Source organism: Bombus vancouverensis, unplaced genomic scaffold (genome assembly GCF_051014615.1).
Source record: "Bombus vancouverensis nearcticus unplaced genomic scaffold, iyBomVanc1_principal scaffold0052, whole genome shotgun sequence".
Lineage (NCBI taxonomy): Eukaryota > Metazoa > Arthropoda > Insecta > Hymenoptera > Apidae > Bombus > Bombus vancouverensis.
Genome location: NW_027468943.1, coordinates 140,172 through 164,239, shown reverse-complemented (window position 1 = coordinate 164,239; position 24,068 = coordinate 140,172). Strand labels below are relative to the sequence as shown.

At 37.8% G+C, this 24,068-nt stretch overlaps 1 long non-coding RNA gene and 1 pseudogene across 2 annotated transcripts; both read right to left on the bottom strand.

Annotated features, from left to right (window-relative positions):
* Window positions 1-760: 760 nt before the first annotated feature.
* On the bottom strand, window positions 761-7,493 carry LOC117165563 (uncharacterized; annotated as a pseudogene).
* Window positions 7,494-16,661: 9,168 nt separating this feature from the next.
* Window positions 16,662-22,759, bottom strand: LOC143304728 (uncharacterized). Of its 2 annotated transcripts, none has more exons than XR_013061382.1 (3): window positions 22,063-22,759; window positions 18,982-19,154; window positions 16,662-17,907 (listed from the first exon to the last, which is right to left on the bottom strand). It is a non-coding gene; the product is annotated as an uncharacterized LOC143304728 (long non-coding RNA). The 2 variants fall into 2 exon arrangements; XR_013061383.1 differs by lacking the exon at window positions 22,063-22,759 and adding an exon at window positions 19,218-19,349.
* Window positions 22,760-24,068: the final 1,309 nt, after the last annotated feature.

The following is a 24,068-nucleotide window of genomic DNA, read 5'->3' as shown; positions in this document are numbered from 1 at the left end:
TCAAATATTGTAAAATTGCTATATTTAAGATTAACGAAATAACTTTTGTACCATTACCTGCAGAAAATCGGTTCATAGCGATCCCAATATTTTGTAGCAAATACACTTCCTCGCAAATTTTTCAAAAACCTTCGTTGGCGCGATCAGACAAACCCCGATGGACTGATGATGGAGATAAAGATGTGGCGGCACTCGGCGACAATTTATATCGCCGAAGTGCTTAATGAGCAAATTGTAAGAGCTTCAATCTTGGAAAGTCACGGCTGGAGTTCAGAACCAAATCGTAATTAGTATAAACCACGTGTTCAAAAATAAATTCTCTTTTTATTTTTTTATATTTTATTTTTCTTTTCATCTGAGATTTCCTTTTCTTATTTTACGTGACACGAGTTTGGTTCCCGGTTGCCGCCACCTTGTCGGCGGCGTACTGGTAAAACTATGAACTAGTGACATATGAGAGTGGGGACTCGAAGTGGAGAAGTAAACTGCCAGTGAATGTATTGAACATAGAGCCGAACTCAGTTGTAAATCTGGTACATTTTGGAAAATGCGAATTAAAAAAAAAAAAATGTTTAGAGAATAAAGTTGCTAAATACTATGAAACGTAATTTATTTGATACGCACGCATAACGATAAAAATAATGAACAATAAAATAAATGTTGTTATTTCTATACTCAGAGGTAGGATCATAATAATTATTATTTTATTGAATGGATAAATCTATCACACCTTCTGAGCCAAAAAGAAAGACCTTTATTGCATGCTCTTACAAAAACGAGGGGTAAAAACAAAAAGGCATCTTAAGCCTATCGATTAAATCTATCGATTGTAACTAGGACTATCTTCTGTTACTATTTCTTATAACTAACGCATTTGCATATGGATGGCGAGCACGAATTCACGTTGTCGTTTACAACACCCCCTCTCAACGGAATTCGAATGCTCGTCAAACCAATGGTCTCTAGGTGAACACTATGACTTGGCTTGCTCAAGCTTTTCGTTAGTAAATCGGCTGGCATCTCATTTGTGGGCATATAGCGAATTCCAATGATTCCTTTTTGGAAAATTTCACGAATATAATGATAGCAGATGTCTATATGTTTCGTGTGACCGTGGAACACTGGATTTTGAATTCACTTGGCTGCATTCTGGTTGTCACAATATATTTCGATTGCTCTTTCTTCAGCGATCATATCAAACTTGCTTAGAAATCGTCGCAAGTATACGGCTTCTGGAGTGGCTTCTGTTAGCGTCATGCATTCTGCTTCGGTGCTGGAAATTGCCACACCTTTTCGCTTTCTAGATTCCCATGATATAGCACCATTCGATAGTTTGAATATGAAGCCAGTCCTGGATTTTTTATCATCAATATCACCCCCCCCCCCAGTCGGATTCGACATATCCTGTTATATCATCACCAATATCCCTGAAACACGGACCAATGTTAGACGTTCCCTTAAGGTAACGTCAGACCCTTTTGGCGGATAACCAATGACTTTCCTTTGGGTTGTTATTAAAACAACTTAGTACGCTCACAGCATACATTATATCGGGTCAGGTAGCTATGACGACATACATTAATGATTCGATCAATGGCTGATAGATGTTCGAATCAATTTCAGGTGAATCGTCATCTTTGCTTAAATTTATTTTTGCTTCCAATTGGGTAGTTGCGATTTTAGCATCTTCAAGACCGAATTTCCTCACCATATCTGTAATATATTTCCTCTTGACTTATTTTTACCTCTTTGATCTCTTCATTTTGATAAATGGCCCAAACAAAAATTCAATTTTCCAAGATCTCTTATTTCGAACTTTTCCATTAAATTTTCTGTTAAGTAAGTAAACAACATATATCTATTAGTGGCTATTATTAAGTCATCCACATAAACTGCCAGTGTGAGGATTTTATCTCCATCTCTTATTGAATAAACACAAGGATCTTCTTCAACTTGATTAAGGGGAAGTTCTTTCAAGCAGCCATTTAATTTATCAAACCATTTGTTTACCTGATTGCTTCAATCCATATAAAGATTTCTTTAGATGGTATATATAATCTTCCTTGCGCGGTACTTCAAAATATTTGGCTTGATGCATCTAAATATTTTCATTCAGATCACTATAGGTATATGCCATGGTTATATCCAATTGATATAAATCCAATTTTAATATAGCAGCTAAGGCCATTATAACTCTAATGGAAGTTAATCGTGCCACAGTAGCGAAGGTTTCATTGTATTTAATACTTGGTTTTTTAGCAAAACCTCTTGCTACTAACCTAGCTTTTCTGCGTTCAACTTTTCCATTTTCATTGTATTTGGTCATTAAAACCCATTTTGATGCAATTGCAGATCTATTTACTGGACATTTTACTAATTCCGAAACGTTATTTTTGATCAAGGCGTCATGTTACGTCGCGTGAAATGGTCCGTGCGACGTCCTTCACTGTCTGACCGTCAAGGCCCAATCCTCTTTCGACAGACCCTCAATAAACCTAAGGCCCCACCATAAACCGAATCTTACTAGCTTGCAGGAACCTTTAATCCTGCAAGTATTTTCGGTTTATACCTGGTATTTAAAACTGTCTTTAGGTTTATTGCACGTTCTTACAGATTACGGAGAAAGCGAATGGGTGTTTAACGGAAAAGCAGGTTTTTCCTATGCACAAGGTCACCCCCGAGTCACGTCGGTAGGAGGCTTCCTCCTCCAATCTTCACTTATTAATATTGGCTATAACCAATGGGCATCACGGATCGTTACCCTCACTGTTCTAACGAAAGTGTGAACAACGAATCCACGTTCTTAGTTCAAAAGACACATCCACTCCGAGCTTTCCTCCGTAATCACAAAAGAACGAACGTCACTGATCCCCTAGACTACAAAGCAGTCACTACATCTCTATACTTCTACGACATCAGCAGTGTCAACTCTACGTCTCCTCTATTGCTACTTCAACTACAACAAGAAACTCAACTATAAGGGCCTTGCTCTATTCCCAAAGAATATTGTGCATGTATATCGCATCTTGATACGCCAAATCATCGTCTACGACTTATATCATACGAAACGGTGTAACTCTTGAGTGTATTAAGTGTTGGAAATATAAATTTTATAACCCTGTTAATCGCAGCATTATACCACCTCAACCACCCCTATTATCTCAACGGAAATCAGGGAATCGATCTATTCGCGGCGTCGATTATTATAATAGTAACGGGAATTTACGACTCCCGTTGACGTGTTTCCTCGCGATTACGTCTCCCTGTGATTGACCGAAAATACACGTCATGTTCCTCTTTCATGGCTTCTTTCCATTTTTCTGCATGAGGTCCAGATAATAATTCATCTATTGACTCAGTCGAATCATCATTGACTAATTGTACTGTTTCTTGATCAATTGGGACAGTCTTATAAATTTTCCTTGGTCTACCGACATTTCCTGTTTGCATTATGTGTGTCCTTCCTTCCCCCCTCCCCTCTTGACCACAGATCTATCTTGAACATAATTTTCATTTTGATTTATGTTTTCACCATCATCATGTTCTTCCTCATGAATCTCTTCTGTGATTTCTTCGTCAAGTTCTTGACTTATCAGTTCATATTTAAATTGTTCAAGTTTATTTTTAATTTTATCATTGTGGTACTCAATGTTTCTTAAGAAAGAAACATCTCTACTTATTAAGATTTTTCTTTTACTTGGATCCCATAGTCGAAACGCTTTTGATTCATCGAAATATCTTGCTTCAAATTTACTTTTATCGGGCCATTTATTTAATACATAGGCTTCGGTACCAAAAATTTTAAGGTGATTCACATTTCGTTTCCTTTTGTGCCAAATTTCATATAGTGTTTTACCATGACCTGTTGGGCACCTATTCCTAATGTATGATGCCGTATTAATAGCTTCTGCCCAAAATTGGATAGGTAACTTTGACTGGATCAACATGCATCGTGCCATCTCCACGAGTGTTCTATTCATTCGCTCAGCTACTCCATTTTGCTGAGGTGTGTGGGCAGTTGTAAATTTCCTGCAAATACCACAATTTTCCAATTCATTTGTGAAATACTATCCCAAATATTCCAAACCATTATCAGTTCTGAGGGTGTTACGCCGCCTAAAACAGCTGCACGCCAGCCCGCGCGACCGGACAACAACCGGCCTGCGTAACGTCACTTCGACCCCCAATAAACCTAAGGACCCACCATAACTTTCACTTCCCTGTATTGTTTCGCCGTGTATCTTCAATCCGTTTGTCTTGAAGAATTTCTAAAGCTTAAAAATATTCTCGAAACACAGTCGGTTTTTAGAGAGGTCCTTGGGTTTATTAGGCGCACTTAAAACACGGAGAAAGCGGGTATGCGCCCATTAGGAAAATCCGAATAGCCCTCTAATAAAACAAGCTGGGTTTTCTTCACGAATACGGTCATCTATCCACCACGACGGTAGGAGACTTCCTACTCATCCCTTCGAGCAGTAGTGCAGGTCATGACCAATCAACACCGTGGTTCGTTACCCTCACTTTTCCTAACGAAAGTGGGAACAACGAATCCGCGTTCTTTAGGCACAGGGGCCACCCACACCGAACTTTTCGTCCGTATTAGAAAAAGAGCGACAGTCAGTCTAAAACTAACGCCTAACGCGGCAGTCTACACATAGCGCGAGAGTCGCATACTTCACGCAAACCTTTTGTCGGTTCTCGGTGTTGTCGAACATACATCTCCTCTCCTAAATATATTATAGTTACTTCCATTATAAGAGCTCTGCTCTAGCGTACATATCTATCGCATCTTCGTGCGACAAGTTGTTATCTATCTATCTATGCTCATCAGTGTAATCTAAGTGAGCGATTGGTATAATCGTAACGGGAATTTACGACTCCCGTTGACGTCTCTCCTCGCGATTACGTCTGCCCGCAATTGGTCGAATTTACAGAGGGTTTTTACCTTGTTACCCGTTTGCCTTTCAACTAAAGCTCTAAATCTCTAAAATGAACTTTCAACTTCATCTTTTGTCTTAAGGATATACACATATACAAACCTTGATGTGTCATCGATAAAGGTGGCAAAATACTTTGCTTCTGTTAGGGAAGTGATACATTTACACTGTACATGAGAGTGTGTGTGTATGGGTCAGAGGGCGTCCAGGTCTTAGTTGAGACAAAAGACTGCCGTTAGAAGATTCTGTATAGTCGGTTGGCGACAAGCGTGCGTGCAAGACGTTCTTCAGAGTGTAATATAGATGTATAGCCGTTGTGTGTGAAATATAGTCAATTATTTGTATTTCCAAATCCTCGAATTTCCTTAACAGCTCCACCCAAAGATGTTTGTCTTATAGGGCCACATACATCAGAATGTATCAGTTCTAATTTTTCCAACATCTTTAATTCAGATCTTTTTGGCACTGGGGTTGTTGCCTGTTTGCCTTTCAAACATATATCGCAAGTATTCATTTTACTCAATCTTATATTAGGTAGACCATTTACCATATTTTTATTTATTAATCTCCGAAGATCAGATTCATTTAAGTGTCCATATGGATAGCGCCAATCCATAAGTGTATTTCTGTTTTCATATACCATATCAATATATTCGGATTTTGTATCTACAATATATATGTCGGATTAACATTAGAATTTAAGGCGCGTAACGATTCTTCGTTTGAATTAGCCATCGTTTTACAAAACAGAGATTATATTTACGCGTATATACAAGATTTTACAAAATATTATGAATGTTGAGTTTAATGAATAATAAGATTAACAAACGATTAGATTAACTAATGATTAGATTAACGAATAATAAGTTTAACGAATAACAAGTTTAACGAATAATAAGTTTAACGAATAATAAGATTAACGGATAATATGTTTTACGAATAATAAGTTTAACGAATAATGAGATTAACGAATAATAGGTTTTACGAATAATAAGTTTAACGAATAATGAGTTTAATAAACGCTATTAACAATGTTCTTGGGTTCAAACGAATCCACGGTCAACGAGATAACTCTTTACTATGCGTAGAATAATTTTAGACACAAAAAAATACGATTGCTGAGTCACTCGGTAAACTGCTCGATGTATCACTTTCCAAGGCGATCACACGAATAATGATCTGATGAAAATCTTTCTCGCTGTACGACTGCATTTGTGCATGCTCGCTGGAAGCGTCGAGAAGGTTCCAAACGCCGTTGCTAGGCAGTTTCTGTCTGGAGTTTGATTCCTAATACAACGTGTGTCCCATTATATCGACATCTCCAAAGTAGAATTCTATGTGATTTCTAGGAAGAACTATACAACCGATCCATACCTTCGTCAAGCAAAAAGTTCATCCCGTGACCGTGGCTACATTCGGCGACCAGTTGTCACCTCGAATCCACTTTCGCTATCACAAATATCGAGCAATTACAATCAGATTGAATGACAACAATTGCATAATTACAGCTATGATAAAATCTAGGCTAAAGCATTAGAAGACTTTCCCAAAATTGCAAAGGGAAGGCTCCGGTTTTCCTTTCGTCTCCGACATATAAATCCCTTTTACGAATAGCAGTAATAACGACTTCATCATTCTTTCCAAATATTGTAGCCCTTCTATTTGTAAATACAATCCTTTTTCCATTTGCTGTAACTTTTGATACTGAGATCAAATTTGCTTTTAATTCTGGCACGTATAAAGCGTTTTCCAATCTAAATTTCTCAAGTTTGTTTCTTATACAACTAAATAATATTTCAGTACCCTTACCTTTGACTTCAGTTAATATGTCATTCTCTAATTTTACTTTCTGATTTCTGACTGGCTCTATGGATTCAAAACAGTTTATATCACAGCACATATGTGACGTAGCACCGCTGTCAATGCACTATTCCATCGGTGGTTCCATGTTTATATTCAATGAAATATCAGTAACAATACTATTTTATGCTGATTATCTTCATCCTGAATATTGGAAGCACGCAAGCATTGTTCAATTTTGGGTGTTTCAGGAACTTGTACTAGTTGAGCTTTATGATCATCGTTTTTCTTCTTCAAACACTGATTTGCCTTATGTTTACGTTTGTGACAATAAAAACATTCGATGTGTTTTACTTTGTTAGCTTTAATAAATCCATTTTTATTTTAAGAATTTCTATTTTTATCATAGCTTTTGTGTTTATTTGAATCTTCCACTTGCAGAGCTTCTTGGTAATCTTTTACAGCATTTGAATTAGGACGAGAATCAGCTTCTTCTAATAATTTTATCTTAAGCGCATCTGGAGTAGGTAATTGGTCCCGCGATTCGATTGCACATCTAAAATTTACGTATGTGTTCGGGACGCTATATAATAATAGGATTGACAATAAATTATCAGCGACTGGAATATCCATTTCTTTTAATTTATCCACGTGACTGAAATAATTATTTAAGTGATCGTACATATTTTTACTACCGGATATTTTCGTGAATAATAATTGCTTTAGGAGCGTAGCTTTTCTTGCTTCACATGACATAGCTCACTCGAACTTATGGTAAGAATAACATCGGCTCTGACTTTACCACCCCTTTTATTCCATAAAGAGGCTTCATCCACTGCTTCAGGTTTAATTATTGAACCATTTGCATATTTCCACAAGTCATCTTTAATGAGTATTGCCTCTATTTGTAATTTCCATGTGTCGTAATTTACTTTGTTTAGCTTTTTAATACTTAAACTCGCCCCGCTCGACATTTGTTTCTTTTTTTTTTTTTCTTTTGACAACTGTATTATCACGCAAGCAATTATTGTATACTCGATAAAGCGCCCTTATGATATTCAACACTGAATCATCGATCACGCACCCATTTCTTTTGTTTTTAGGTTATCTTCTGCGCTCCTCAATATTATTACTATTAATAACATTTTCAATAAAATAATAACTAATTATTGCACCTGGGCCCGTAACCTGTTGCTATTTCTATACTCAGAGGTAGGATCACAATGGTAATTATTTTATTGAATGAATAAATCTATCACACCGTTCTGAGCCAAAAAACCTTCATTGCACGCTCTTACAAAAACTAGGGATAAAAACAAAAAGGCATCTTGAGCCTATCGATTAAATCTATCGATTGTAACTAAGACTATCTTCTAGTTACTATTTCTTATAAGTAACGCATTTGCATATGGATGGCGAGAACGAACTCACATTGTCATTTTCAACAATAAATAACAAAATAATATATTAAACAATATAATAATATATAATACTTAAAAAAAATTGTATAAAACATAGTGCTCTGCGATAATCAATAGTTTAAGACATTTGAAATTTGATTATAATCCATAAGGTAAAAATAATTACCATACCATAAGGTAAAGTATCTAAAAATAAGGTAAGTGCCATAAGGTAAAAAAAATAATGGATTATATGTGTCGGAGATGAAAGGAAAGCCGAAGCCTTTCCTTGGAAAATTTGGGAACATCCTCTAGTACTTTAGTCTAGATTTTATCATAGCTGTAATTGTTTAAAATTTGTGATAGCGAGATTGGGTTCGAGGTGACAATTGGTCGCCGAACGTAGCCACGGTCACGAGATAAACGTTTTGCCTAACGGAGGTCTGGAGTGGTTGTATGGGTTTTCCGAGAAGTGTGATTGTGGCGGCGTGCCGCCTCGAGAGCGGGCCTAGCCACGTGTGAGATTGCCTCGGAGGTGCCGATACAATGGAACATACATTGTATCAATAAACAAACTCCAGGCAGAAACTGCCTAGCAACGGCGGTTGGAACTTTCTCGATGCTTTCAACAAGTGCGTATCAAATTCCAGGCAGAAGTTTCCTAGCAACGAGCGTTTGGAACCTTCTCGATGCTTCCAAACGAGTATACAAAAACAAAAGGCAATCGTACAGCGAGAAAAATCTCCACGAGGCAGGCATTCGTGCGATTGCCTTGGAGAGTGACACGTCGAGCATTTTCGTCAATCGTATTTTCGCCTAAGATTATTTTTTTACGCTTAGTAAAGAGTTAACTCGTTGGCCGTGGATTCGTTTGAACCCAACAAAAACATTGTTAATAGTGTTCATTAAATTCATTATTCGTAAATCATATTATTCATTAATCTTACTATTCGTTAAGCTTATTATTCATTAGACTTATTATTTGTTATGTTTTGTAACAGTCTTGTATATACGTGTACATATAATCTCGGCTTTGTGAAACGATGGCTAGTCCACGCGAAGAGTTGTCACGCGCCCAAAATTCCGATCTTAACCCGACATATGTATGATGTAGTAAATCAACTTTATGTATAGCCACATATTAGGGTTTTGATTTATTATGACGACGTTGGCTTGCATTGGGACTATGATTGTCTTGCGTTTTGGGTGGCGTTATGGTTAGATATACGACGACTGGCTATGACCTTGGACTATTCTTTACCTTTAATAAATATGGAGAAGTATATTATCGGAAAAAAAGTAACGGCGCAGGGGGTTTCGGTGACCCCAGGCCCCGTGGCTGACTCGAGTGACGTTCCAAGCTCTACTCGGCGGTTATCTAGCGAGTGGGCAAACGACGAGAGGAGGGTGGGATCCGGGGCGCCCTCTCGATCGGGTAATACGACCGGGGACCATAGTAATGGTGCAACGAGGTGCAGAATTGGAGCAGGAAACCAGAGGAGCAGCAGAAAGAGTTATAAAGCGGTGAAGGGTCTCCCCCCCTCCCCCCAAGAAGAGTGCGAAGTTGCTGGAGTTTACCAACGGCATACGAGAGGCGGTAGAGAAAAAGGGCTCGGGCAGCCTAAAGACTAGCAGTGGACGGGCGCCGTCGAGAATAGTCTCTGTTATTACAGACAAGGGGGAATTCTTAACTCCTGTCGCGAAAGAAGCCATCGGAAGTGAGGAAAGGTCCCTCGTATCTTGGTCGAGTATGGTGGCGAAATCGACCAATGAGACGGTCGAGGAGACTGCTAACGCGTCCGAGGGGGAGGCTTCCGCCTCGGAGAGCAGCAGCTATAATACGCCGATGATGTTTAAAGCCAAACAACCGAGGTAACCACTCTCTAGAGTGGCAATGAAGAATAAAAATATTATTACATCAAGAATCGAGCCTGAAAAAGCAAACTATGTGCTAGTTAGTCTCGACGAGTGGGACGAGTTAAGGAATTTTATGACAGATGCCATCGATGAAATGAGACATGCGGCGGATAAGCTTAAGAGGTATACCAACAAGGACTCAAAGATTGGGGAAATAGCAGCATCGGCCGATATGAAAATGGGCTGTGTTTGGGATAAATTAAACGTAATATTGAGTAAGAAGGGTCGTAGAGGCAGGAGGCGGGTGGATGTGCCCGCCGAGGTAAACGCTTCAACATAACCCCCCTCCCGCTTCGGCCCAAGTCGAAATAGGGAAAGTGAGTACTAGTGGAATACAGTAGTAAGAGGAAAATTGTGTCACCAACAGAGGACAAAAAGGGGGACGACATAAAAAGGACAAAGAGACGTGATACTTCGTACGCGGAGATATGCAGCGAGAGGAGAAGGAACGAATCCGATGTCACGACCGGCTCAGTTCAAAACCGAAGGCAATGATGTTCTGGCAATGAGGTCACTGGTTATGCGTAATAGCATTTTCCCCTTCTCGCGCAAAAAAGGGCACACAATATCAAATTGAGGAAACGATCTGAAGTGCACACTGTGCAGTAGGGGGTACGAGTTACGGACTAATCATGTCATGGCGTCTCTAGCCTGCTCTACGCTCAGCAGGATAATACGGAAAGAGGCAACTAGAGGGAGAGCACCCTGAAGGTGGTTCAGATAAATTTAAATAGGAGTAGGCTTGCCCAGGACCTGATGCAGCAGCTGGCCTGGGAAGGGCGCGTAGATGTAGTCATCATATCTGAACCAAATAGACAGCTCCCCTTTTAGTACAAGGGGGATGCATCTATCTTGGCAACCAGATTTAATGGCCTTCACCCTAGCGAAAATACGCTGAAGAAGAGGGGTTTGTCAGGATCAAGATAGGGGAAGTGTACTGCGTGAGCGGTTACTGCTCGCCCTATGATCAGTACTTAACTATGATCAGTACACTGAGAGGCTCGACATATCCATCGGGACAACTGCGAGGAGGTGCAATGAAGTGAACATGGTTGGTGATTTCAATGTGAAATCCATAGTATGGGGTTGCCCTAAGAATGACAGAAGGGAAAAGACGCTGACCGAGGCTCCTATTGGGATCCTGGATGGCTTTACATTTCAGAGAGGCTCGAAGAGGAGTTTCCTGGATATAATGAACGCGAGCAGTAAGCTCCTCGAGAAGCATAAGCGTTCTGGGATCCTTGGAGAATGCAGTGCTTCGGATCACAGATACGTTTTGCACGAGTTCAGAGGAGGCGCCAATTATAGAAGGAAGAAATGTTTTAAATATTCGACGAAGGACGTTATGCCCGAGAAGTTTTTAAGTAGTTTCGACGACAAGAAAAATAAATTATTGAAGGATCAGCCCAGGGAGACGATAAAACAAGAGGATTACCTATTACCACTCAATAAAGTATTTCCCCCTAAGGGAAAAGAAACCCAAATTATTGGTGGAACGACGAGATAGCGTGGCTTCGGGGGGGGGGCTTAGGAAGAGGAGATTAACACAGAGATCGAGGCGACAAAATAAGGAGCACGCTGTTCAGCTTGATGCCGATTACAGGAAGAATAGGAAAGAGCTCAGGTCAGCTATCTATTCGAGCAAGAAGCTGGCCTGGAAGGAGTTCACAGCTACCCTCGACCGTGATCCATGGTGCCTTCCATATAAAAGAGCCATTGCCAAGCTCAGCAAGCTGAGAATATTATCGCCAAACTCTTCCTAATCGAGGACACGGACGTTGCTAATGAGGACGTAATAGAGGAAAATGGCGGAGGAACCCCCGGAGTTGGTGTGGCCCAAATGGACGAGCTCAGGTAGCGGTTGGTCGGCTGAATGGAAACAAAGCCGTTGTGATCGACGAGGTGCCGGGAACGGTCATTCAGTGGATTTTCGGGCATCGGGCGCACGATCTGCTCAATACGGTGAACTCTATTTACGTGATGGAAAAAGTTCCAGCGAATTGGAAAATGGCCAGGTTGATCTTGCTCAATAAACCGGGTAAGGATCCCATGTTGGTCTCGTAGTATTGGCTAAGAAGTATCCTACCGGCGATGAACAAAGTGTGGGAATACACAGTCAAGTTGGCTATCGAGAAGAAACTGAGAATGGACCCATTCCACCGAAATCAATTTGGATTTCGCAAAGGGAAAAATACCATCGATGTCATCACGTAGGTCTGCAAGTTCGCTGATTCTTGCAGAATGAAGGGCATGGTCTGCGTCACGATGTGCATCGATGTTAAAAACGCGTTCAATTCACTGCGGTGGGAGGTAATCCTGAAAGAGGCGAAGCGCAGGAGCCACCCTTACATTCTGACGAGGGTTCTCGCAAACTACCTCAAGGACTGATTCATAGTTCCAGACAACCTGAGTGGTCTTATCGTTAAACAAATTTTTGCTGGTGTTCCAGAGGGCTCTGTAGTAGGCCCGCTTCTGTGGAACCTAGTTTACGATGGTCTGTTGACCAGATTTGACAATCGAGTGAATTTAGAGCTTTTGCGTTTGCGGACGACCTTGCTATCTTGGTGGGTCTGAAGAAGAAGGAAAGTGTGGTGGTCAACTTGAATCTCCACATGAAGACGATCCTAAAATGGTGTGAAGATTCGGATCTCCAAATAGCAAAGAAGTTTCAAAGAATTTTAACATAACTTTGACAGAACAGGTACTTATCACATGCGAAAGGGTTGAATACATAGGCGTGGTGTCGGACTCCGAAAGGAAATTCAGTGACCACATCGACGCAGTTTGTACTAGAGCAGACGCGATTGTAGGCGCCATCAGAGGGCTCCTGCCGAATGTGAACGGCCCCTCTGACGCCTGTAGGAAGTTGTACTATCGGGTCAGTCATGCTGTATGCCTCCCCGGTCTGAGTGGATGCACTTAGCAAGGTCAAGACAGTAAGAAAACTCTGCAGGACACAGAGTAAGGCTTTGATAAGTACCTCTACGGCCTACAGGACGGTTTCGCATGCGGCGTTGTGCATGTTGACGGGGACCATGCCCATTCATATCAGAGCGCGGTGGCGAGGGAGAATTTACGAGGTTAGGAAGAAACTAGCTCAGCCAGACCTCGGCAAACCAGAAGTGCTCTTGAATCAGCTCCATCTTTACGGAGAGGAGGCGGTGGACGAGTGGAGAAGTGAGTAGACCAGGTACAACGCGAACAATTAGACAAATAGGTTGATTGAGGATGCAGCCACCTTCCGGAAGAGGATGAGAAATATCGATCACTATACCATGCAGCTGTTGACTGTACATGGTATCTTCAACACGTATAGGGTTAGGATTAACAAGGAAACCGTTGACAAATGTTGGGATTGCGATGCCTGTCCAGATGTTGCTGAGCACGACTTACTGAGATGTCCAAGATGGGCAGTCCAACGTACCACTCTGGAGAATGTTGTTGTCGACATGTTTACAGTGAATAATATAATCGCATTGGTGTCGGTCGACGACAATATCTGGGGGCCCTTCCAGAGCTTCTACGGGACAGTGATGAAGGCGAGACAGACACAAGAAAGGGCCCAAGGCGGAGCTACTAGAAGATGGGAAAGATGATGTTTGACTATCTCCGAGGAAATGGAGGCATTTGATAGATAAGGAGTAGACGCGTTGAATGGGGTTTCGCCGAAGTAATGTTTATTTGACAGTGGCGACGTAACCCTACGCTCGAAGAAGGATTGGAAGAGGAGGGGTATTTAGTGGCTATGGCACTGCCATCAGCCGAGTCCTACATAACCCGGCGACACGGGTGGTCAGCTGTGCGTAATGCATTTTCCCCTCCTCGCGAAAAAAAGGTTCCCAAATTATGAATGATTGAACAATGAATTAACAAAATAATAGAAATTTTTAGGCTTATTAGATGTATTAGCAACAGTAAGAGTGGATTGTAAGATTAGTAATTAGGTTACATATTATGAAGCTATTTACTTATTACTATTTACTTATTTACTATATTAGATGAATAATTGTGTACACTAACAGTTATTCCGAACGTACAGTCCAAACGGACATTGACACTTCCTTAACGCACGAAACGTAACGATAAATAAACTCCGGGCAAAATAATGTCGCCGTATGTGCAACCCCCGATCAAAGACGAATTCGAATTTTCCGACTCTCGCCCAACCAGTATAAATAAGAGGAAGCAGTCGCGAGCGAGTCAGTTATTATTCGAGTTTCACGAGTTATTAACGGTAATTAACGGAGTTATACGAATTATAGAGTCATTTGCAAGCAATCATACACTGTCTTTGCGAATAAGTTTGTACGCGTCTCTCGAGAGTACGTATATTTATATTTAAATTTATATTTGTCGGAGATAAGAGGACACCGGCGCCTTCCCTCTGAAACCTCGGGAAAATCCATAACATTGTAATTAAAATCTACAGTTGTAATTAAACGATTTGCCGTCATTGTACCCAATTGTATTTGTTTGAGATTTGTGACAATGAGCTTGGGCACAAGGCGACAATCAGTCACCGAACGTAGCCGCGGTCAACGGGACAAACCCTCCGTCTAACAAAGGCATTGAATAATTTTATAGCTCTCCTTCCACTCGGTGTCGGTGAAACCGCGTCGATCAAATGATTGTCAGTAATTTAAAGATAACCCAATTTATTGATCTGTCTCCCCTTCATGGCGTTGTACGTCTCTCTATAAAACATATTCTACCTCGGAGGGCTGAAAAATTTAACTTGGTCTCACTGGACTGGACTGTAAGTAAGAAAATTGAAATGCAAAATCCACGTGTGAGCGCAACGGTTTAGATGGAAAGTTCGATAGGACAATTATGTATATTAGCCTGTAAGAAAGCTCGTGGCTTCGCACGCAACACGTAATTTCCCTCGCTGAAATAATCCTATTACAACGATACGATTTAAAATTTTCCTTAACAGACCTCGCAATGTAATTCTTCATCTACAATTTTTTATTCGGCCTGAAACAAGAGACTTTCGAAGCCTTATAGAGTCTCGCGAATCTAAAAGTCAGGTTTCAACGTATTTTCGCGTCTTATTCTATAATACTGAAGACATTAAAGGTGTTAACGATTATTGTCTCACTATGTACGTACATCAAACGAGTACTTACGTAAGAGACGAATGGAAATGGAAACAGCCGAGAATAATTGAAGATAATTTGAATACGTTCCAGGCTATAATACAATTTCTCGTGAACCGTAATTGATTCGCAGAAGGGAATTGCTGCTTCTCACGACTAGCAAAGTGTTTCGCAAAAAAAAAAAAAAAGAAAAGAAAAATGGTATCGGAAGGATAGAAAAAAAGCGGTGGCCTACATCAAGCAATCTTCATGCCGATAATGCATTTATTATTCAGTTCGTTCATTTTCTATCGCGTAACAGACACTGGGATAACTGACAGAACGAGCGTATAAATCTTGCATCTCTCAACCTGACTTCTCCCGATGGAAAAATATTTACTGGTCTGGAATCGTGCATCGCTAATTAGTAAAAAAGTAATAAGCAAGAAAGCAATTATACTACCGGATTGGTATTTCTATTTTATTGGAGATTAATTAACCTGAGTAAACCAACAAAAACTTATCGAAAATCAATCGAAATTAAATCACCTTTTCAAACAGGCTATAAATAGCCAACTAATATTTGCAGTAATAAACTTCACTTTCGAATAAAGTATACGCTCTATAAATTGTAAATTGATAATTTCGTTATTATATCATTTTTCTTAGTCTAAACTGAATTCAGTGAAAAGAGCTTTCAATTGAATTACACACTTCATTAGTTTATGAATTATATTCGTTACCATACGTACAAAAGAAGGTTGACTGGTTTAAAAATTCAAAGGGTAGAACCTCCAAGCTCACGATTGGAAACAGATTCAGTTCAATGGTTTAATTTGCCATTTAATTGAATTCTCTGGCAATTTCAGCGAACTGTGGGCTTTAGAAGTGTCCAGCATTCAAAGGCAAGACCTCCTCCATCTTTCTCTTTCTTTCAGTTCCAACCTCAAGTAATTGACCTGTTAATTCGACGCTATATTTACATGCTCGCAAGGCATTCAGACGACTTCATTGCGTTAAATTCGCAATTTAGCAAACACGAATGTCTCAATCAATTTGTAGTTCGAAACAAATAAAAGATAATCAATTTTTCAAAATAACAATCGATATGTTCAATGCATTTGTCGATGCATTTGATCGTTACGTTCATTTAGCATTTTTATAATAAAAGCGTAGAACACATGTACATACACATAATATTCCATGAAATGATTTATACAGAGTCTATTATGAGTCTCGTTTTATCATATTATAAAAGAATGAATTTTTCCCAATAAATGTAACTTCATACAAAATCTCGTTTAAAAAATTCAGTTTTTATTCTCATCAAATTAATTTAATATCGGAATATGTCATTTTAGTCGTTATAAAAATTTTATGTCAAAAAGCGTTCACAGATACATATATAAATAAATGTCCAATCCTATGCATTTATTTAAATCATTATTTAAATTCATAATTTATGAAATCTGAACTTAAATATTTATTAACAATATTCTGACGAATATGTAATGAAAGATAAAAGCAGCTTTATTTTTTTTATAGGATGGCTCATGCTTTTTATTCATTTTATGTTTTTCGTTGTCAGCGCGTAACTACCTATCAGCCGCATGAATGCCAGGTTTTACTACTCAGAAGCGAAGAAGCGAAGAAGCAAATATACGTTACCTTGCATGGAAAAACGTTAGATACATATAAAAGTCATAACGTAGCTATTTACACATGGGGAATATTTATTTTTGTATGAAATATTTTTGCTTCTGAATTCTCATTATAAATGTACGTCCATTTCCTACGTTAAAGTACGTCTCTGCTTTGAAAACCTTCATTTAAATATAACGGTTAACAAAATATTATTAGAGAAATATTAAAACGAGACGCTAAAAGAACATTTTAATAAAGTACAAATGATTATTTGTTCTTTATTAAATTGCACTGCTGTAACTCTAATTTTATTAAATTCTAAATGAATCATTTATAAACTGAACCGGAATATAAAATTTTATTCCGCAAAAATCATAAAGTTGAAAGTTAGGAACGAATAACAAATGAATAACCTAGTTTCATTAAAAGGCACGTGGTTAAGGTACGCCAATCCGCGTAATAACTTTGACACTCCAATTATTATAAAATATGTATCCTTAAGGGATTTTTTTGCGCGAATGCAAAATACTTTTCATACGTGCAACTGAATAAGTGGGGCGTGATTTTCAATATTTCTTTTTGTAGAATTTATAACAAAGTAACTTTTTCACAAATGTTTTCGCTAACATTTTTACAACGTAAATGTCTTCTTTTGTAATTAATAATTTCAACATTTCTCTGAACAGTTTCGTTGCGATAAAAAAAACCTTATGACGTGCTTGTTTAAAAATATTTATACGGAACAAGACTTTGAATTTGTCAGACCAATCGTTCTAACGAACGAATAAATTAAACGACTTGTAACAAAAAATTATTCCTGTCCATGTTTCTCTTTGTAAAAGTAATTCAAGGCAAGTTAGATGAATCGCTGTGTACCCTATTCGCGTAGCATGTGCTTCAACGACCAGCGTGCAAGCGTTAACGGTGTGCTTTAGTTTCTCTCTGGTTGTGTTAAGTGTTTAAGTAATGAGCATATACTCACTTCGGGCGGGTAGCATACGATCGACACGCACCAGTCCGGCCTCGAATTATAGCAGATGCAGTAACTGCAAACCGAAAGTCCGTCCTCAAACGTAAGAGCATGTCGAATGGTTTCTCCTTGAAAGTCAGCACAGCTGCTGTTTGTAGCATCTGAAAACGATTCTCAGCTTGAATATCTTTGCCATTCGACGGTCGTACGCGCAGTTACGTTAACCGTTTCAACGCCACTCAGCGTGATCATGCTGTACGCGTAGTGTGGTGAACTGTGTCGCGATGTTTGGTTACGATTGTCAATTCACAACGCGCTCGGTTCCGAACGTAGCTTGTCGCTAGTCTATCAGAGTTTCCTCTCGTAATTACTTTTCTTTCAAATAATCGTAAACCAAATAAAGAAAAAACTAATGTATAAATTACCTCTTGAATTGGAAAACCAATTACAGAACGTCACACAAACAAAAGGTAAAGCACGAATATTTGGTAACCTTTTGACTCTTTAGTGTAACGTTTCTGATATAGCTGATGAAGTGAAGCGTGTTTCGACAAAAAAAAAGAGCAGTGCAATCGAGTTGATCGGCACTTCTCGTAAATAAATAAACGAAGCGCTATTGCGCTTCATGGTACAATCCGATACGGATTTTTAAAACATCCCTGATACTGAAACGGCTAATAGCGTTACGAAAACGATCGTGCCAGGAAATTTTTGTTCAACGGATCCGCGTTGCGGCTGCCACGATGCTTCTACGTAGCATTGATGCTTCATCGATGAAGCACGATTGAAATTGGATATTCGATTTCTTACTGGGGAGAGAGTTTTCATATCGTGTTTACTGTTTCACTTCGCAAGTGTGCTTTACAGTATACGTTAGAACTTGAAATCGAGCTATTTGAGTTAAAGTCGCTTGTAGCTTGAAATGACGTTTAAAGGATATAAGAATAATAGAAGGCTAAAATTCAAAAGTGTATATATACATTACTAATATATAATGCCTATAATATATAATATAACAAATAATAATGCCTATATATTGACTACTTTATCAGTTAATTAAATCCGTGCATATCAAGTTTTCTATAATTTAGTACTTTCGTGTAACTACAGAAATTTGATGCAATATAAAACTTGATTAAAACAGCGATTCATTAGGAAACGAGAATAATGATGCAAATATTTTTTGTAGCCATTATATAGGATTTCGATCGCATAATTAATCAGTATCAACTTACCATTCTTTAACGGAAAAGCGTAAAGAGGGACAGGCGGTACAGAGACCGCAATTATGATTACTTTCAGATACAATCTCCAACAGTACATCTTCTTAGTCGTAATCAGATCAGATGCGATCAGATGCGTAAAAGAAGTTTAGCAGTGATGTAGGTACCGCACTAGCCAGAAGTATCTGCGACAGAAATCAGAATACACTCGTTTTCGCATGGTTGGATCAATTTCGCGTGGGACTAACCTGATTGAACCTAACGCGGGATAATTGCTCAACTCACGACCTTAACCAGCCCGCTTGATTCTCTGTAAATGCTTGAAATTGACGCTTGGATTCTTTCCAGATTAACTAGCTTTGCCCTCCCCCCCTCCCGTTATCTATTTTCTTAGATCGACTTAAACTGCCGCAACATATTATCTTTCTTCTTTTCTTTTCTTTTCTTTTCTTTTCTTTTCTTTTCTTTTCTTTTCTTTTCTTTTCTTTTCTTTTCTTTTCTTTTCTTTTCTTTTCTTTTCTTTTCTTTTCTTTTCTTTTCTTTTCTTTTCTTTTCTTTTCTTTTCTTTTCTTTTCTTTTCTTTTCTTTTCTTTTCTTTTCTTTTCTTTTCTTTTCTTTTCTTTTCTTTTCTTTTCTTTTCTTTTCTTTTCTTTTCTTTTCTTTTCTTTTCTTTTCTTTTGATCTTTTAAAGCCCTAAATCGCTGGCTATTATATTTTGTACACTCAATTACTCTGTAAGTCATAAGTACATATGTTTTACAACGTTATTTGTCATATTTCAGTTAAACCCCAGAAAAGCCAGAAATATATTTGCAGCGTGTTTTAACGCGTCCCTGGCAAAGATCTCAAAAACGAGTTGCGACACAATTTAAAGCGACAAATAGCACCGCGTGTCTCGTTGTGGTAACACACGGTTCGCCAGCTTTTTAAAGCGCTCTCCGTTTGCTTTTTCCTCTCTTCCCTGTCTCTTCGTTTTTTCTTAACGAGCAAAACCATTTTCGCGAGGACGAGAGTACGGAAATGACGTACTGGCAATTTTGTTTTGTGATAATACAAGCAGCTCGGTTTCAGTGAATTAAACTTGGCCCCAAGCTTCTACTTATCCCTACCTTCCTTTCCTTTATTTTCCCTTCTATATTGGTTTTGCGGTTTTCCACATTTCCATCACAATAAACCATGTTTTTTCTCGATTTTACATGTTAGCCAATGATTCACGGCAAAAGCGTCGACTGTAAAAATATTTGTAGTTGCAATAGCAACAAGTATGTTTTCTCAAATAGAAAATATTGGCAGCGTACACGCTGGCAAAACAATTCATGAATAGCTCGTCCTCTGCTTGTTATTTGTTTCGATACTGTTAGCAAACAAATTCATGAAACATACTGGTATAGCGTAAAATGAACATAAAAGTTTTGCGTACACTTGAGAGCTGAACTTTGGCTGTTATACGTATATTATATATATACGCACACAGTTATGTATATGTATATATATATAGAAAATTCCTTAGAACTTTGAGCTTAATAACATATTAAAATCATTAACATTAAGGAGGTGAACTTTACTTACCAATTACCAAAGTTTCTTCCGCCAAATAATACAATAAAAATTGAAAAAGATAATGTAACTAGTTTTAACTTTTTTTTGTGTTATAATTTGAATCACTCGATTTATCCGACTGAGGATGGTCGATCGCAATCTCAATTTATACATATTCTCATCGCATGAAATAGATCACATGAGGGATTTTCAAAAGTCGATGGAATATTAATGGCGATTAATTATTTACAGGTGTATTCTGTGCGGCTAAAGCAGTCACCTAATGAATTATTGAGTACCAGGAATGTTAGCGGTAAACAGGATTGCGGCTATGAATGATTCTCTAATGTGTATATTAGAGATGAATTTGATAATTTATCCTCATAATATGCAATCCGCTTTTAAGTGGAAATCATAATTAACAATTTCTGTTTGATCAAATATGAAGAGCAGATAAATCGATACGCTTAAATCAATATTAGAATTTCTTAACATTTTTATCAAATATTTTAGCACTGTAGAAGCGTCGTAGTAGAGAAATATTAGGTTGTTCCAAAAGTTTCTTTCGTTTTATAAGAAAGTAATAGATGTACAACATTTTTCGTTTTATATTATTTTATTGAATTACGTGTGATCCACCTTTTTCCAATTTAATATAAAATAATATAGAATAACATAACTGTCATTTCTTTATAAAACGAAAGAAACTTGGCACAACCTAATAGGAATTTACTTTTATTATCCATTATAAAAATGGATTGTTAATCCTCTAGGAGATACGAACAATATAATTGCAATTAATAAGGAATAAGCTAGCATAACTTAAACCAGCTTTTGCAGAAAGCTATTAGCTGAAGATGTTTATTAAACAATGACAACATGAATTTTCTTAAGTACCCCATTTGGTACTTAATCTACTTCGTAAGTACTGTGTGTCCTAGCCTTCAAAGGATGCAATTTTAACCAGAATGTTTCACATTACTTACCCGTATTATTTCCTTGTAATATAATTTATATTTACATTATCTACGCGTTACGTTACATTCTACGCGTTAGTGTAATGTGATTTTTATTTCTAATCGAAGTTATTGAAAATTTGTAGTATCTCAATAAAAAATTAACAGCCTGCAAAAACTTCACAGAAGCATTAGTATCTTCGAAACTATTGAATTCAAATGGCTAATATTCTTTAACAATATGCACTCGACGACCTTTATCGAGAGAAGTATGTGACGTAATAGTTAAACTTTCAATTCATATACATATATCGTTTATGAAAAAGTAGTTATTCTGCTTTTGTGATCTGTGACAAACTATAAATTCTCATAAGCTAACTAACGCCTAATCTTCTGTAACGTATTAATATAATATAGGTATGTATATCTCGACTTTGAGCAACCAATTGGTGCTAAATAAGCTTTAGTACATACTTCTTACACATAACAAAAGACCAGTTAACATCTCTGCTCTTAAAAGAAAAACGAAAGAAGCTCTGAAAAGCTGCAGAGTTCAGGTCGAATAACACCAGCTCAGATAAATGACCCTCTAACTTACCTTTGTCCTCATCGACGTCAGTGATTTTAAAGCTAGTTATAAAGTGCACTTCTCAGCCAGCGTCCACGGCAGTCAATATTATTTAACGGGTCTTAACGCGATGTAAAAAGGGAAAAAGGAGGAAAGAAGGAACAGGGAAGTAAAGAGAAGAAACGAATTTTTCATTTTCTCGAAACTGGATCAAGTTTCAGGCTGCTCGCCAAAGAGTCTGTAGCTAACGAGACAAGATTAGACAAACCACGCTTTAAAATTTCCACAGAACTATAATAATCCTCGAAATCAATACGATTTCAAATCGATCCATCGCCTGATTAAAAAATGAGATAGGATGAAGCTCACTAGTCGGCCTTTGAACTTTCAATAGTGCTTACGGCTCGTATACTCTAGTTTGAATGCTACAATGTAAGCCAAGTCAACTGTAACTAGCGTTCGCGTGATTGTCGCTATCTATTATTCACGCGTTACACGTTCACCAGACAAACGCGTCTACCGGTTGACATTGTTTTCTGTCCTGAGTTTCAAAGCAATTATGTTGCTTCGTGTAATCAAATCTCGCCAAACTAACGATAAGTTCTTGTTTGATCTTACACAGTTACTAAAACTATACAAGTTAAACCAATCTAGCCTAAACAAGTAATGTCGTTATATATTCTTTTTTAAATCTATATATTGTTTAATAAATCGTGGTTAGGATATAGTAGCTGATAAAAATATTCGGACAAATATATTTGTAGAAACATTTTAGGAGTGTATTATGCATAGTGGCACCATTTAATACTGTACTGTGACTATCATGGTCGTGTTGGCATTATTCGAAACTAATCTGAAAATCTGTATGGAATTTGTAAGATATTTAGTACGAGTACTGTGCATTACTGATATGTACACAACCGAGACGAGATAACGAAGGTACTGCTCTCCATCGTTCATCGCTACGCGTTGCTAATAGCAACGTATAATGCATATATATCTCGCAAAGACCATAAAAGTACCCAATGGAACCACGTTTAATATTTGATAATAATGTCCCATTACATTTTCGTCATTTTCAATTAATTAAACACGACCCTCTCTTTAAAAATTAGAAGATAAAATACGTAATACAAATCTACTCGAAATCTTTTAAACCTTACGGACGACTACTTATGGTCTTTAAAAGCAGCAGGGATTAGCAGAATATTAACTGCGGATTTTTCTTGGACCGCAGCATGCAATATGGAATATGGTTATTAAAATGTACACTGAAAATTTCATATCCATAAGATACTCGTGCTTGTAGAACCTTGAAAATGAATTCTTAACCCAAATAGTCGACCGCGATACTCGAGAAATTTTGCGAAGCTGACGTCAATACCAATATGTACCGTCGTTGTGCTATTATTTCGTGATAAGCCGTATTGATTGCACTTCCATTTCACGGAATTAATTTTTCCACACAAAAAGTGATAACGATAATCGAAAAAGGAAAAATATACTACCACTTTTCGTATCAGCATACACAAGCGCACTCGATTTTACACGAGTATACAATTTGCAAATTCGACGGAACGATCGGATTTAATTATTTTTTCGATATTTCAGGCATCAAGTTCTATTTACACATCGAACGTTGAAATACGGCGAAATACAAAATGTACAAACCACTCTGGACATTAATTAACTTTAAACGTTATTGATTAATTAAAGAAACCAACCATTGTGTTGATTTTTACACTTTGAAAAATTGTTATCCACTTTTGCTTTGTTTAAAAATTGAAAAAAAATACGTTTATTGTAAGTCACGAGTATCTCTTTTATTTATTTAAACTTTAGATCAAATATTACAATTTATAAATATATCATTTATTTAGATATACTTGTAATATCTGTTTTATAAGTTTGTACAACCATTTATCTATTTATCTATTTTATTTGCACATAATCTTTAAAGACTGATTTTGTAAAGAATAAAAAATTGTGATTCTATTTAAAAACGATCGTGTCAGACTCAAGTGATAAGCGATATA